The following is a 17774-nucleotide window of genomic DNA, read 5'->3' on the forward strand; positions in this document are numbered from 1 at the left end:
AAAATATGTAGGGATCAGTACATACAGATGGGATTTTGTTCCTAAATGGATGACAGAAGCCTGTAGAGAAAAGTCTCCTTGGAGAAAACCTGTTTACAATAAAACACCAAATACACTTTTAAAAGAGGAAACGCCCTAAGGAGACTCATCTTTTGCATCACTTAAATTAGCTCAAGTAACCACAAATCCAAAGTCAAAGAAACAGTTACAATCTGATTCATGAGCACAGGAAATAACTGCCTTCACTAACATTTTGGCTCTACAGCTTAATACAGTTAAAAATACGGCATGGAAATAAAGGCATGACTGTGACAACATGGATAGACCTAGAGGGTATTATGCTAAGTGAAATAAGTCAGACTGAGAAAGACAGGTACCGTATGATTTCACTTAAATGTAGAATCTAAAAAAACAAAACAAACGAATAAACAAACAAAAAGCAGAAACAGACCCATAAATACAGAGTACTGATGGCTGTCAGAGGAAAGAAGGGTCGGGGAGATGGGCAAAATGGGTGAAGGGGAGCAGGTGACACAGGGTTGCAGTTATGGAATAAATAAGTCACAGGGATGAAAGGTATAGTGTAGGGAATACAGTCAATGGCATTGTGATAGCACTGTGTGGTGACAGACGTAGCTACACTCGTGGGGAGCACAGCATAGCATATAAACTTGTTCAGTCACTGTGTATACACCTGAAACTAATGCAACATTGTGTGTCAATTATACTTCAATTTAAAAAATAAAAATTTTAGGGGCGAATGGCTGGCTCAGCTGGAGGAGCATGTGACTTTTTTTTTTTTTTTTAAGATTTATCCATTGGAGAGAGAAAGAGAGAGAGGGAGCGCGTGCAAGCATGAGCAGGAGGGGCAGAGGGAGAGGGAATCTCAAGCAGACTCCACACCAAGCGCAGAGGTGGACACAGGGCTTTATCTCACGACCCTGACTGACATCAAGGCCCTCAGAACACGACCTGAGCTGAAACCAAGAGTCTGATGCTTAACCGACTGCGCCATCCAGGTGCCCCAAAAGAGCGTGCAATTCTTGCTTTCAGGTGGTTGAGTCTAAGCCCATGTTGGGCATAGAGATTACTTAAATAAACTTAAAAATAAATAAATTTTTAAAACGAAAAGCATGGCATGACAGCATTGAAAACTTCAGTATGTTAAAACTTTAAAAAGCAAATCTTTATTAATATACAGGAACAAAGTTAAATAAATTGTAAAAATCTGAAGATGAGAGTACCTTGTTGAGAATTAAACTAGTAAAGTATGTAAGCAAGACACTAAATTATTTAGTGGTATTATCTACAAAAATAACACAAGAATGTTTCTAATAGGGCACCTGGGTGGCTTAGTGGGTTAAGCATCTACCTTCGGCTCAGGTCATGATCTCAGGGTCCTGGGCTCCCTGCTCAGTGGGGAGTCTGCTTCTCCTTCTCCCTCTGCCTTTTGTCCCTGCTTCTGCTTACTCTCTCTCAAATAAATAAATAAAATCTTTAAAAAAAAAATGTTTCTAACTGTACAGTTAAAAACACTCATTGATCAATATTTAATAAGCACCTACTATGTACTAGCCACTGTGCTAGGTTTTAGGTCGATAAAGGAAACAGGAAAAATTATAACATACCAGGACTGAAACAGCCTTCCCTAAAGTTGAAACAAAATTATAATGTAATTTAGAGAAAGAATGTCTCTGACGTAGGTAATTATTAATAGCTTAAAAAAACAAAGGTTATACTTTCAATGAAATTAACCTTTTATAAAGCCAGTATTGTTAACATCATGGGAAAAGCAAGAGTTAAATGACTAATGGTTACCTCAATTAATGACTCAGTGTTTCAAATACCAGGTTGAATTTCTCTTTCCCTAGACAATCTTTAAAATATAACAGAAAGGAGCTCCATAATTCATATTCTGTACATACCTATATTCCATATCATATAATTTACTATTTAGTCAGTAAATGTGCTCTTCAAATTACCAATAAGTTACAACTCAGAAAACTAGAAAAATTAAGACACTACAAAAGTATAATATAAAGAAAATACTTTTGTGATTCTACGCTGCTTTTAACTATTTAAACCATCTAATAGCTTTTAAACATTTTAAAGAATAAAATGAAAAAGAATGCATGCAAAACTAATCCACCAAAAAATAATATATGAAACCTAAGAAGATTAAACTCAACAAAACTACTAGAAAAACATGTTATTTTTAAAATTCTGTTTCCAGTTTATAAAAGCGACAAATGCTCATTATTAAAAATATGGAAACTAAATATAAGTAAAAAGACAACCGCACATCACCCACTTCTACAGCCCCATTTGTTATATTATTAAAATAACATTGTTACCTTTGCATTTGTCCCTTTTTATCTGCATAATGTTTCATTCATTCAGCCAATATTTCTTGAGTGGCTACTATGTGCAAAGCACTTCACTAGGCAAGAAATATCAGGTGCTTGGCGAAAAATAAAGTCCATAAGAGATGAAGATAACAGGTTGGGAAGGGGAGGAATTTCACTACTTTAAAGAAGGTGAGGGGCTGGGTGGCTGAGTCTGCCTTTGGTTCAGGTCATGATCCCAGGGTCCTGGGGTCAAGCCCCGTGTCAGGCTTCTCAGAGGGAGTCTGCTTCTCCCCTCCCTCTGCTCCTCTTCCCTTGCCCCTCCCCTGTTCATTCTCTCTCTCAAATAATAAATAAAATATGAAGAAGGAGGAGGAGGGGGAATGGGGGAGGAGAGGGGGAGGAAGGGGGAGGAAAAGGGAAGGAAAGGAGGAGGGGGGGGAACACTTAAGCAAATACCAAAAGCAAAAGAGGAATCTAAGCAGGGATAACGTATCAAGTGCAAAAACCTGAAAGCAGGAAAGAACTTACTTGCTATGCAGAGGAAATGAAAAGTGTGGCTGTAATTTAGAAAGTCAGAAGAGGAGCATGAAAAGAAGTTAGTAAAATAGACCATCCGGACCACCAGACCAAGCCCATAAAGATTTAGGATTCTTTTCCAAGTACAATGGAAACCCATGAAGAGTTTCAAGGAGGAAGGTCGAATGTTCCAACTCCCATTTTGTAAAAGACCACTCTGGCTACTGGGAAAAAAAATGGATTAGGTAAGAAACAAAATTAGAAACCGGTAAATATGCAGCACTTCAGGACATACCAGCTCAGGTTGGCTTGGAAAAGAATGGTGTCATGAAGACAAAAGTAAAAACTTAAAAATCTGGTTTACAGATGGAACTGACAGGGCTTGCAGATTACTTGGATATAAAATAAGAAGAGACAGGGTAAAAATAAAGAATGGCTGCCAAGTTGCAGGCTTGAGTAAATGGGCAGATGGCCATGTAATTCACTCAAAAGCAACAGCAATATAAATCTAAAGTTCCACTGCAGACAAGTAAATTTGAGGGAGATAATTAAACACCTTGATATATAAATTTGTAGCTCAGAGAAGATCCTGGGCTGCAGACATGAGCATATAAAGAGTATCTAAAAATATGAATCTGGATGAAATCACTTAGGGAGAGAAGAATTAGATGAAAGTGCAGGATCATGCTTATCGGGAAATAATGACTGGACTCTGCAGATTTCTCATCTGAAACCATGGAGGCTAGAAAGAAGTGAAAAAACATTAAGTGCTTAGAGAAAAAACTGTCAACCCAAAATTCTATGTCCACAGAAAATATCCTTCAGAAATGAAGATGAAATAAAAACATCCTCAGTTAAGGGAAGAACTTGTTGCCAGTAGACCTGCTCTAAAAGAATTCAATTCAGACATAATGGAAATTATACCAGTAGGAAATTTTGGAACATAATAAATGGAATAAAAAAGAAATAAGATGGTAAACAGAATAGACTACTGAGTTCTTAATATGTGATGGTTGGAAGCATACAGTGTAATGCCATCTGTAGGGACTTTTCAATGCATGTAGATATAATAAATGAAAACTATATAATATAGGGAAAAGAAAATTCTGTATGATGGCAAGGTTCCCATATTTCACTTGAGGTGGCAAAATTCTGAATCTAAGTAGTGTGAAAAGTTCAATATGTATATTGAAATCCCTACAGCAACCACAGGAAAACCTATACAAAGAGATACAGCCAGAAACAACAGATAAGTGAATATGGAATAATAAAAAGACATGTTTAATAATCCAAGAGAAAGCAGGAAAGGAGAAAGAGAAGAAATAACAGAAAAAAATAAAATGGTAGACCTAAATCCAAACATATCAATGATAAGTATTAAATGAAAATGTTCTAAATATAACTATAAGCTAGTTTGTCATAATAGATATGTATGATCCAACTACAGGCTATCTAAAAGAAACTCACTTCAAATATGACCATAGAAGGTTAAAAATAAAAACATATGTCCACAGAAAAACCTGTATATGACCCTTCACAGAATTATTAATAATAGCCAAAAGTGGAAATAACTGAAACGTCCCATCAATTAATGAATGGATAAACAAAATGGCTCAGCAATAAAAAGGAAGTACTAACACATGCTATAACACAGATGAACCTTGAAAACATGCCAAGTGAAAGAAGCCAGTCAAAATGAACACATGTTGGTGTGATTCCATTTAGATGAAAGGTCTAGAACTGGTAAATCAATAGAAAGTAGATTAGTGGTAGCCTTGGCTCAGGATGTGGGGAGGAACATGAAATGACTGCTAACAGCTATGGGGTTTCTTTTTGGGGTGATGAAAATATTATAAGAGTAGATTGTACTGATGGTTGAAGAACTTTGAATATACTCAAACCACTGAATCATACACTTTAAATGGGTGAATTTTATATGTGGATTTATATTTCCATAAAGCATTACAAACATTATGCTATGTGAAAAAGGCCAGACTTAAAGTCTACATATTTCATGATTCCATTCATATGAAATACCCAAAAGAGCATGTATATAGAGACAGAAAGCAAATTAGTGGTTACCTGGGACTGGGGTAGGAATGCCAACTGGCTATAAAATGGTACAAGGAACCTGTTGGGTGATGGAAATGCTCTAAAACTGGATTGTGGTGAGGGTTACACACTATGTACATTTTTTAAAAATCAATGAATTATATATCTTTTAAAACTTAAGTTTTATGAAATAAAAATCATAGCTCCATAAAGCTATTTTTTTCTTAAAGCACAAAAGGTAAAAAACAAAAAGCAAAATCAGACCTTTGTTCTCTGAAAGATATTAAGAGAATCAAATGATAAGCCACAGACAGGAGAAAATATCTGCAAGTTATGTATCTGACAAAAGATATATATCCAGAATACACCAAGAACTCACAAACTCAACAGTATGAAAACAAACCACTCATAAAATGGATAAAAATTCTCTTCAACAAATATGGGAATGACAAGATGCTCAACATCAGCAACCATTAGAGAAATGCAAATTAAAACCACAACGAGATACCACTACACATGTATTAGAGTGACTAACTTGAAAATACTAAGAATACCATCAAGTGGTAACTACAGATGCAAGCCAACTGGAACTCTCATAAATTGCTGGGTGGAATGCCAAATGGTACAGCCAGCCACTCTAGAAAGCAATCTGGCCATGTCTTGTAACACATCACTTATATGATGCAGCAATACAACTCCTAAGTATCTGTCCTGGAGAAAAGAAAACTTGCATTCAAACAAAAACCTGTATGCAAATGCTTATGGCAGCTCTATTCCAAACCACCCCAAACTGGAAATAATCTAAATGTCCTTTAATGGATGGATGAACAAACTGTAGTACGTCTATACAATGGAATACCACTCAGCAGTAAAAAAGGAATGAACTACTGATACACACAACACCCTGAATGGATCTCAAAGGCATTATGCCAAGCTTCCCAAAGCAGCTGGTATCGAAAGCATACATTCTCCAAAAGACAAAACCACTGTGGCTGCCAGGGGTCAGGAGTAGGGAAATTTTAACTACAAAGTGAGCACAATGGACATCTGGGGAAAATGATATGACTATTCTGTATCCTAAGAGTGGTGGTGGTTACACGTATCTATGCATGGGCTAAAATTCACAGAACTTTACATGCCCCCAAAGACCTGATTTTACCACATGCTAGTTTAAAAAAAAAAAATTTTTTTTTAATGGAAGTTCAGGATCCAGTACTAAGCCCTAAAGAACACTCAAATTTAGAGAGCAAACCGAAAGAGGAAAGACAGCAAAGATGACTAAGAACAGTCAGCAAGGAAGGAAGAGAAAACACCAAAGGCTGAGAAGGGGGACTGTATGCAGAAGGAGGGAGGGATCGACAGTGTTAACTATTGATGACGTGTCAATAAACGAGTACATGAGAGTATTCATTGCTTTTATAAGCTATACATAAAAAATTTCCCCAAATTCTTTTTTTTTAAAGATATTATTTATTTGCCAGAGAGAGAAAGAGCACAAGTAGGCAGAGCACCAGGCAGAGGGAGACAGAGAAGACAACTGCACACTGAGCAGAGAGCCCGATGCAGGGCTCGATCCCAGGACCCTGAGATCATGACCTAAGCCAAAGGCAGACACTTAACCACTGAGACACCCAGGCACCCCAATTTCCCCATATTCTTATACATCTTCAAAAGTCCTCCTTTTAATGGTTATATAGATTTCATCTTGCAGAGGTACCACCATTTCCAGTAACACGTTACAAGTCACCTAATAATACCTATATGCACTTCGTCCCCAATTTTTCTCTGATTAACATGAACTTAGAACAAATTTTCAAGTCAAAGGACATTTTCAACACTTATGATACATATTTCCAAACCACTTTCCAAAAAGTTTTACCACTTTATACTCACAATGATGTATAAACGTTCATTTCACCAAGGTATTTATATATTTTTTTTCATTTTAAAGGCAAACAACAGTAACTTGTTTAAATTCACAATTCACTTCCCATTTCTTTTGCTAACTACATAGCAATTTATTCCTCATGACATAAAACATTTTCTCATTTCTTTTGCTGTTTATGTTTCCTATTTTGCAAGCTGTCAGAGACACAAGGCAGTAAATCAAAATTAACAAACGGGAAATATACAAAATATATCTTCTAGTGGCACTCTTACCTCTAGAGATGACAAAGAAAAAAATCTGATTCTTCTCTATGTAGGCCCTCAATTTCAAACACCTCACAATTGGAGCTGTCATTTTTATAACAGCATGTATTCTTAGAGTGGAGAGCCACACCAGATGAACTATCCGCCAACAGACCGCCTATCCCTTTTTCCTATCAGCATCAAATAGACAGCATTACAGGCTCCAACGCACAGAAAGGTACTTCTAAGACACGGTCTTACAATTAATATTTTGGGATGGAATGCAGATGTTAAAACATGTTCAATTCTATTATTATTGAGATGAAGAAACAAAGCTAGTGTCAGAACCAGATGATCTCTAGGGTGGGAGCTGCCACAGTCTTGCCTGCTCTTACCCCTCGCCCCTCAGCCTCCCAACAAAGCAGCTGACTAGAATTCTAAGAAAGCAGAGCACCAATTCCACGTCATGCTACTTCACTCTTAGTTTTCACCTCCTTACCTTTCCTTTTGTCAACTCAAGGCTTTAAGAACAAAAACTGGCCTCTCATTACAAAAGCCAATCCAATCCAAGAGCTCAGGCCGTGTATTAAGTAGCCCTGGGCTCTGCCATTCAAAAGGTGAGGTGTCAACTTGGTCAAGTTATTTACAATATGTGAGCATACAATTTTCATTCCTAAAACAGGAAGAAAATGGTAAGTACTTTTATGGAGTCCTTAAATGAGATTAAACACATGTACTGTGCTTAGGGGAAAACCTGACACCATAACTTAAAACTTTAGTTCTTTCTATAGTCTAAAAGGGGTGCCTTCTTACCTGGAAAATACATGTATTAAAAGATAAGAATAAATTTGCTGGGCTCCAGTTGGACGATCTGTATAGCTAACAAGAAGTCAAAGATACAGAAATAAAAGTAAGCAATTCTAAACTTTTGCAAAAGTAACCCTCTTAAGGTCAGTTAGTAATAGTAGTTATAGTTGATCTCCCTAGCTCTCATATACTCTCAATCTGAGTATATCACAAAAAGTCACAAAAATCAAAACACTATTTTAATCAGGACCATGCTCACACTCCTCCTTTGTCTATTCAAATTCTGTATTATCTTTCAAAGTGTAGCTCAGGTTCCTAGATTCTCCCTGAAACTGTCCTCTCTGACCATTTCTGATTAATCTCTGCCTTTGCCTAGAACAGCAACTGTCATACTATATTGTGACATCTTCTATAGTGTATTTACTATAATGTATTACTTCCTTTTTTGCATGTCTTTTTTCCTCCAATAACTTTAAGTTTCTACAGGTATAGAACCATTATGTTTCCCTATCCAATGAAACCCAGCAAAGTGCTTCATTAATAAATGATTGGTAAAAAAGATTAACTCACTAAAAAAAAAAAAAATTCAGTGTGAGACTTCTTGTTACAAAAATAAAACCTATTAATAGCATCTTTTCTCTTTCTCTACACTAGCATTTCCCAAACTTTTTTTTCATTACTACTACTCTAAGGACTAAAATTACATTTAACTTAAATTAACTAAATAATTTAACTTAATTCAATTTCTTCCTAACAAGAGAAAGTAAAAACTAAAAGGGTAAGATTTTGTAGGGTAGCACTGGGTTTTGGAGGGTCACCAACCACTGTAAATACCTAAGTTACTATCACCCCTGTTGAGAATGCATACTCTATACTTAACCAAATCCTCCAAACACTTGAAGGTCCAAACAGGACTCATTTGTTCCTGTTAGAGTAGGAGCTTTCTCTAATTACAAAATCAAAGATATCAACATACTTTGGACTCAAAGTTTTCTGTTACAGAGAAAGGAAGAACACATTTTCCTAAGCTGGGGGTAAGAACATAAACACACACACACACACACACACACACACACACACACACACTATAAACAAAGGCAGAGAAGAAAAAGCACTGAGTTATTTTAAGTTTTACAAGACCAGATCAAGACATGTGGGAACCTGGGTAGGCTAATAATTAATACATCTTCAAAACAACACTCCTTAAATAGGTGTTCAACGTTTACTCAGCAAGAAGCCTTAAGTTTGTGCTAAGGGAGAAGGGAAAACAGAAACGAAGAAGTGGTCCTGAATAATTCATCTCTGGTCCTAAACTCAAGAGTCCTGACTCAGCAAAAGACCCTGCGGCTAACCAGAATTACCCACCTCAGCAGGCACTTTCCCAATGCCCTTTGGTCCCAGGCTCAAACAGCTTATGAAAATATCCCCCAACACCACAGATAATACTCTTTATGAGAGGATCTTAGAAAACAATTTCTTCTCGCTGTTACACTTCCAGTGAACCTTTAGAAATCCACACTCTGGAGAGGAGCCCAGCTGGCCCATTCCTTAATCCAGCTCAGTGATTTTGCTGCATGAGAAACTTGGCCTGATGAAAAGAGAAGAAAAGCCTGGAAATGTATATGTGTCTTAGTCAAGTAATGTGAGATACTTGTGGGCCAAATGACAGACAACCTTGACATCCAGACAAAAGAATTTAGACTATATTGGGATATAATAGGTAATCACTGTAGATTTGTGAAAAGTAGTAACACGCTGATGGTGTTATTTAAAGAAGACTACTCTAGGACACCTGGGTGGTTCGGTCAGTTAAGGTTCTGGTTCTTGATCCCAGGGTCCGGAGTTCAAGCCCTGCATTGGACTTCCATTCTGGGCATGGAGCCTACTTTGGGGGGGGGGAGGAAAATTGGGGTGCCAATTTTGGCACTGGGGTACCAAAAGTGTCCAACTCTTGGTTTCAGCTCAGGTCATGATCTCATGGAATTGAACCCGGTGTCAGGCTCCATGCTCAGTGTGGCGTCTACTTGAAGATTCTCTCCCTCTGCCCCTCCCTGCACACGCATGCTGTCTCTCTCTCTCTCTCATAAATAAATAAATAAATCTTTTTTTAAAAAATAAAGAAATAATGGGGCACCTGGGTGGCTCAGTCCTTGAGTGTCTGCCTTTGGCTCAGGGCATGATCTCGGCGTTATGGGATCGAGCCCCACATCAGGCTCCTCTGCTGGGAGCCTGCTTCTTCCTCTCCCACTCCCCCTGCTTGTGTTCCCTCTCTCACTGGCTGTCTCTCTCTCTCTCTCTCTCAAATAAATAAAAAACTTAAAAATAAAATAAAGAAATAAGACTGGTCTATAATGCTCCTGATGGACCCCCAGTATTTACAGAGACTAATTAAAAGTTTGCCACAGAAAACTAAGCAGGGATAATAAGGGCCTGTTCATGGAATAGACAATGACAGATTCAAGAAATCTTTTGAAGGGAGTTGATAATTATCTAGTAACAGAGATACAGGAAAGGAAACTAATAAATCTATCTGTGGTTTGGAGCAAAATGAATATAAAGTAACATCCAGATTTCAAAGCCAGAGTTATAAGACTATACTATAAATGAGGTCTATCCACTAAGGACATTACTTTAGGAGTTGTCAACATGGTTCAACATTTTATACAAAAGGCAAAGGAAAGCAATATTCCATCAAGACATTTTTTTTTCAACTAAAAAAGTGGCAATAATCACAAGGTTTTGTATTCAGCTGCCAAAATACTCTTTAATCCAAAATCATTTATTTTGGATGGTACCAGATAACAAACTTCTATCCTCATTTCTCTTTCCTTCTTCCATGCATCCTCCCTGCGTGAAATCATTCATACCCATTACTATTAATCATAAACTCTAGGCTATTAGCTCCTATATTAGTTTCCTGCAGTTGCTACCAACAAATTGCCACAAATTACTTGACTTAAAACAGAAATGCATTCTCTCACAATTCTCTCTCAATTCTGAAGGCCAGAAGTCAGAAACCAGTATCACTGGGACAAAATGGCGTTGACAAGGCCTCGGCCCCCTTTAGAAGCTCTAGGGGAGAATCCATCGCTTGCCTCTTCTAGTTTCCAGTTGCTACTAGCATCCCTTGGTTTGTGGCCACATCACTCGAATCTTCAAGATCAGCATCTTCAGATCTCTCTGCTCCAGCTTCCTATCATCTTCTCCTCTGCTATGTGAAGTCTCCCTGTCTCCCTTTTATAGGGATACTGATTGCATTTAGGGCTCACTTGGATAACGCAAGATAATCTCTCCTTTTATAAGGACATCTCCCCTCCCCACTTTTTTTTGCCATGTTACAGGTTCCAGGGATTAGGGCATGGGTATCTTTTGAGGGGGCACTTTGCAGCCTACCATAGCTCCCAAATCCCACCAACCCCAAACCACTCTCCTGGCCAGCTGACTCCTATAGTCTATGGGTAAGTACACTTAGATATCCTAAAAGATATCTTAAACCCATTTTGTTCCTACTTCTGCTTTCATTTCTTTTTCAGTTTAGCATGTGTGCATGCATGAGTGCTGTTGTTGTTAATGGCATACCCATTCACCCAAGTATCCAATACAGAAACCATTCTAGAACCCTCTTTCTTCCTAATACCCTCTAACACTATTATCCTACAGATTCCAGCTCCCAAATCTCTCTCAAATCCGTGTACTCTACCCCCTTACCACTGTCCTCATTTATGCCTTCTTTATTTCCTTGCCGGAGCTGCTACAACATTCGTCCACCTGATCTTCCTGACCTCAGCTTCACTCTGCTCCAATCTAATATCCACATTGCCTCTAAACTGGTGTTTTGAAAGGGCAAGATCACCTACAGTTATGTTTCTACTTAAAACCTTTAAGGGTTTGGGGGGCTTTGGGGGGGGCAGTCGGTTGAGCGTCTGACCCTTGGTTTCAGCTCAGGGGGTGATCTCAGAGTTCTAGGATCAAGCCCCATGTCAGGCTCCACAGCAGAGTCTGCTCGGGTTTCTCACTCTCCCTCTGCCCCTCTTCGCCCGTGCTTGTGCAGGTGCACTCTCTCTCCAGTAACACCTTTAAGGGTTTGGGCTCTCTACTGCACAGAGTTAAATTCCAAATTTCTCAGCATGGTATGAGAAAGATCTGCCGTGATCTGGCACTTAGCCTCTCCAATCTCTCCTTACCAGTCTTTCTTACGTCTTATGTTCATCCATGTACAACTCTACCGACAGTTCTCAGAACATGTCAATTTGTTCAATCTGTCATTGCTAATTCTCTCTGCCTACAATCTTCCTTTCCAGTTACCTAGTAAACTCATTTAACACAATTCACATTTCTTCTGTTCAATGTTCTCAAAAGTGTTTTCCCTCTCCCCTAAAATTTTTAAATCTACACTGCATCACAATCACACAGATTTTTGTTATTAGTAATTATTTGTGGGGAGGAAATATTGCACAATACAGAAAAATACAATGTACTATTATTTACAATGTATGACTCCAGCCTCACCCCGCGTAAGGGCAGGGATTATGTCTTATCCATATCTATTTTCCTAGAACATGTACTCAATGAATATTTGTTGACACATCATTTTTTCTTAATTATAGAAACAATACTTGCCCTTTTTTTTTTTTTTAGAAACTAAAAGACACAGTAATGAAGACAATTAAAAGCAGCCATGATCCCATCACCCAGGAATAATTACTGATAACAATGTTCATACATTTTAATCCAGTCTTTTCCTTATCTTGTTGCTGAAGATGTTCCTTAAGGCTAAAATTAAAACATAACCTACCAATTCCTGTAATTTAAGATTTGGAACTTAGCAACAGAAGGAATTTAGTCCATAGATTTGTTTGGGAAATGTGCAAATTTGATTTATTTCATTTAGATTTCTGTTCTAAGTATTCAGATCCCTAAGATCCAAGCTCCATAGAAGTGATATGGTTTTAAGGAATTTCAAAGCAAACTTCATCACTAGGTAATTAGTTTTTATACATTTATAAAATAAACAATTTTAATTTTCAAGGATGAACAAAATTTAAAACACAACATGTGATCCATTCCTGAAGTAGTTTACTCATTTTGTGGCCAAAATACCAACTGCCCAAAAGTATAAACAGTCCTCACATGTTGTCAAAATCAAACTGCAAAGTTTTCAAAGTGTTTCAGAGATTTATTCTAATGAGCTTATAATTTTATTTTTAAATGGCATGCTTAATTATGTACAGGTCTTAATGAAAGAGTTGAAGGCTCCCCTCTCCCTTCCCAGATCTTCATTTCCTCACAAAGTTGAATCAAAAGCCTGGCTTTCAACTCAAACCTCAAAGAGACAGAGGACTTGTAATTTATTATATTCGAGACACTGAGTAAGCCACATTTTCCTCATCTCTCATGTTTTCCTCCTTCTAATTGTATTTCTTCAATGGGGTCCAAAGCCAAAATCTCTTGCTAACACAAAGTGTTACCCTGCCTTGCTTAGTTCCACGTGCAGACGTCATTCTTGAAAGAGGATCTTGTATGAAGAGAGTGATACAATGTGGGACTTAGGAATTCTTGTGTTCTAAGAGCACCTCTTAGAACATCTCCCTAACAGCACCCACTTCTCACTACTTCTTACATTATCATTTGCCCTCTTTTTGAAGGTACAGTTGTCTTGAGATAATACTAGGATATATGCATTTGGGGAAGAGTCACCTAGCCACAGTCAGATCAGACTCTTTAAACAAACAGCTGTTTGCATTTAACAACATGATCACTAATTTTCCTCTGTATTGATCACTGTATCTTGCACATAGTAGGCCCTCAAGTATTTTTAAATCAATGTTCACAAATCTCTACTAGCATGAAGTTTTCATGCAAACTAAAAATGACTCAAAGCAATTCTAGTCCTCTACAGGACTGTTAATGACAGCTACCATTTATGGAGCACATACATAGAAGGCACTTTAGACCCTTTGATGTATTATAATTTATAATATCATTACCTACAGCTCTATCACCAACACACAAATGCTCAGAAATGTTAGGTGACTTATTCAAATTCCAAGAGTTGGTGAAACCAGTATACAAAACCCTTGTTCTTGTCTAACTCCAAAGCCCATGCTCCTTTCACAATTTCAGGATGCCTCTCTCATTCAATAGAGTGAAACCAAAACCAGAAAAAGTCCTTTTACCTCCTGCAGAAGATTTTCAGAACAGCCAGACTCCCCTAGTGAAATGACAGATTCCTCTGTCCATATGTAAGAATGACATTTACGAATCAAACTTGAGAGACTAATTAGAATGATAAACACGTGCTTACCAACTAGCCCATTCCATCACAGAACTGAAAATCTCTGCCATTTATTCCCACCAGAATAATCGTAATTTTTTCCAGCATGAATGCATGATGACTCAGGGAAGAGTTCTAAATATTTGTATAGGTCACACCAGAACCCAAAATGCATGCAAAAATATAACCTCTTCTTTAATTAACTAGACAACTTTCACCTCTTCTTTGAACAATCTTATTTAGACCAAAATGGAATAGATGGTGTCTTTTCTTTTGATTTGTCCTCAAAGAAAGGAAGAGTTGAACAAAAGCCTTCCCTTAATGTATGGCTCATCTCACAAACGTCAGACACAAAAAGTAATGTATATGCGGGTATTCATTAGAAAATAATTCTTGAAGGGGCACCTGGGTGGCTCAGTCGTTAAGCGTCTGCCTTCGGCTCAGGGCGTGATCCCGGTGTTCTGGGATCGAGCCCCGCATCAGGCTCCTCTGCTGAGAGCCTGCTTCTTCCTCTCCCACTCCCCCTGCTTGTGTTCCCTCTCTCGCTGGCTGTCTCTGTCAAATAAATAAAATCTTTAAAAAAAAAATCAAAAAAGCTGGTTATTCCTGTTTCAGAGATTAGTTTTCTAATCTCTCTGAAGAGGATGTCTATGTGCATCTACTACACTCCCTATACTTGGGTCCTGGATGCAAGCTATTTCCTGCTGAACTCAGATATTTCCCACTGCCTTAACTAAGAGAAACAGATATTTCCCACTGCCTTCTTCCTGACCCTTATTTCAGCAGCTACTAGCTGTCCAAAGCAATAGAATCCTCCCTACAGCATGAGTGTTAGAGGTAAGAAGAAAAAAACCATAGTTCAAATTACAAAATTCTTTTGGTTTAGTGCTCATATTAATATATACTTTTTGTTCATATCATCTATAAAAAACATGCTCAGGATTCAATCCCTATGATTTCGTTGCAAAACTCTGTATTTAACTCCAGCTTAAAACAAGACTATCATGGATATTATAAAATTATTGAAAAATTTTAATGATATAACTTTGTTAATGAAGCTCTCTATTGGGGCGCCTGGGTGGCACAGCGGTTAAGCGTCTGCCTTCGGCTCAGGGCGTGATCCTGGCGTTATGGGATTGAGCCCCATGTCAGGCTCCTCCGCTGGGAGCCTGCTTCTTCCTCTCCCACTCCCCCTGCTTGTGTTCCCTCTCTCGCTGGCTGTCTCTATCTCTGTCAAATAAATAAATAAAATCTTAAAAAAATAAAATAAAATAAAATAAAATAAAGCTCTCTATTAAAGTTATTTTTATTTGGACATCTGTCAGCATCAAACTGTGAGTCCCTAGTATGCTAAGTACTATGTGACTACTATGTATTCACATGCCGGGGTACTATGACTCACAGTAAAGTTGACTTTTATCACTGGCTTAATTTATGATGCAAGATAAAAGCTCCAGGACAGCAGAAAAGTCTGTAACACTACTACAACTACCAATAATGTCTTCCCAAACCATTAGTCCAAATATCAGGTGAGAGCCATAGAGATTTTAAAAAGAAAAAAAATGAATAAAAGTATCTAAAGATAAAAATACAGAATTCTTAAGAGCAGGAGCCAGCGAAGTTTCTTCACCAAAACAGCTGGGCCCAGGTCAAGAAAGGAAAGGCTTTGTGTATTTAGACTATCCCAAAGGTATGACTAATTTCAATTTTCCTTTTCAATTTTGCTATATTTTCACTGATTCTATACTAATGACAGAAGGGCAAAATATTGTGCTCAGTAACAACATCTATAGGACAGACCAAGAAAGAATGTAAATCAGACATCAAAATTCTTTCCTAAATGGTGAGCAAGATTGTGAGGAAAAGGGATAAGGGATAGAAAATAATAACAGGCAGGGGGGGAAACTAATGTTATACTAAACCCACAGGAGCAAAACTTGAAGTTTGGACCCTTTTTTTTTTTTAGAATTTTATTTATTTATTTGAGAGAAAGAGAACATGCAAGCACAAGCAGGGGGAGCAGCAGGCAGAGGGAGAAGCAGGCTCCCCACTGAGCAGGGAGCCTGATGTGGGGCTCGATCCCAGGACTCCAGGATCATGACCTGAGCCGAAGTCAGACGTTTAACCGACTCAGCTACGCAGGTGCTCGAAGTCTGGACTTTTGAGCACCATACCATCTGTAGAGAATAGAAGACAGAGATAGAAAATAAAAATCTAACAGTTGTAGAGTACTTGCTTACATAAGCCAGGAAATTTACCTATATTATTACTAATTCTCACCTTAACACCAATAGAAAGATACTATCCCATTTCTCAGATGAACAGCCATGTGCTATAATGCAGGGAGACAATTTTTTGAAATCTTTTAAAGATTGATTGATTTGATTGATTGATTTAGAAATTGTGCGCACAAGTTGGGGGGAGAGGAAGAGAGAGAATCTCAAGCAGAGCTCAATCTCACCATCCTAAAATCATGACCTGAGCTAAAATCAAGTCGGACACCTCAATGACTGAGCCACCCAAGCGCCCCTACAGAGAGACAATTTTGTAGTAAGATTTGAAATTGTGCAGTAAGATTTGAAATTCTACCTCTAGCACTTATGCGCCTTGAAACTATGGGTAATTAATAACTAAAAATAAAGCCACCCTATTATCAGCAAGGCACAATGGAATCATAATAGTCTTGCAAAAGCATATGTGCCTTATTAAATATCCTCCTATGCCAGGGATCACTTGCCCTGGGCTGCCAAAGCCAGAATGTTTTAAAGGTTCCATAATTGCCTGATTATTTGGCTTTCTGTACTTACGTAGTGAAATTGACCTCTATTCTAACCTACGGCTAGAAATGGATAAGTAAAATAAGGCCTCTTCCATGATGGGGGAACACTCTACAGAGAGTCTCTTTAACCTGGAATCCTTAGGACTTGATGTCCAAGATCAATTAATTTTCCAATTCACAGAGAGGGATATGCTAACCCCTTCCTTTTTCACAAGGTAATGCATGGTAAAACAGTCTCGGAGTACATGAAGATTATCACATCTTCTGGTGAAAGAGTGGTCAGTAGTTCCAGAAAAGACCATTGCTCAAATATTCTGACAGTTGTTTCATAAATTATTAGTAACAGATGTTTATAATGGAATTTCTGCCTCAGGTGATATCTTGATTTTCTGACCATAAATTTAAGAGATTTAGTTCTCTTAGATAAATTTAAGAGATTTAGAAAGAGCTAGAAAATACAGTGTGAACTGTGCCTATCCCTTCAAAATTTGCTGTTTCTGGTCGTTTTTGTAAGGGATTATCATTACTTTGCAGCATTCTTGAAAATCTTATTAAAAGCCATAAGTAGCTACACTCTTTTATACTTGGCTAACGTAGAATAACTGAATTATATTAATCCCTCAAATAATCTGGACTGATGTAATGTGCTTAAATGCAGGCTTCTGTGAAGTTGCTTGTATTGACACAAAATCATTTCTTATGCAGGTATTCTGCCTTCTGCACTGCTCCTATATATCAAAACAATACTTAAACCAAACGAGGCTTTGAAAAATGTATCAGTATATATCTAATTATCATATTAGTATGTATCTAATTGATATATATCCATCAAATTCTCATAACAATCCTATCAGGTAAAGAACTTAAC

Source organism: Ailuropoda melanoleuca, chromosome 8, assembly GCF_002007445.2.
Source record: "Ailuropoda melanoleuca isolate Jingjing chromosome 8, ASM200744v2, whole genome shotgun sequence".
Taxonomy (NCBI): Eukaryota; Metazoa; Chordata; class Mammalia; order Carnivora; family Ursidae; genus Ailuropoda; species Ailuropoda melanoleuca.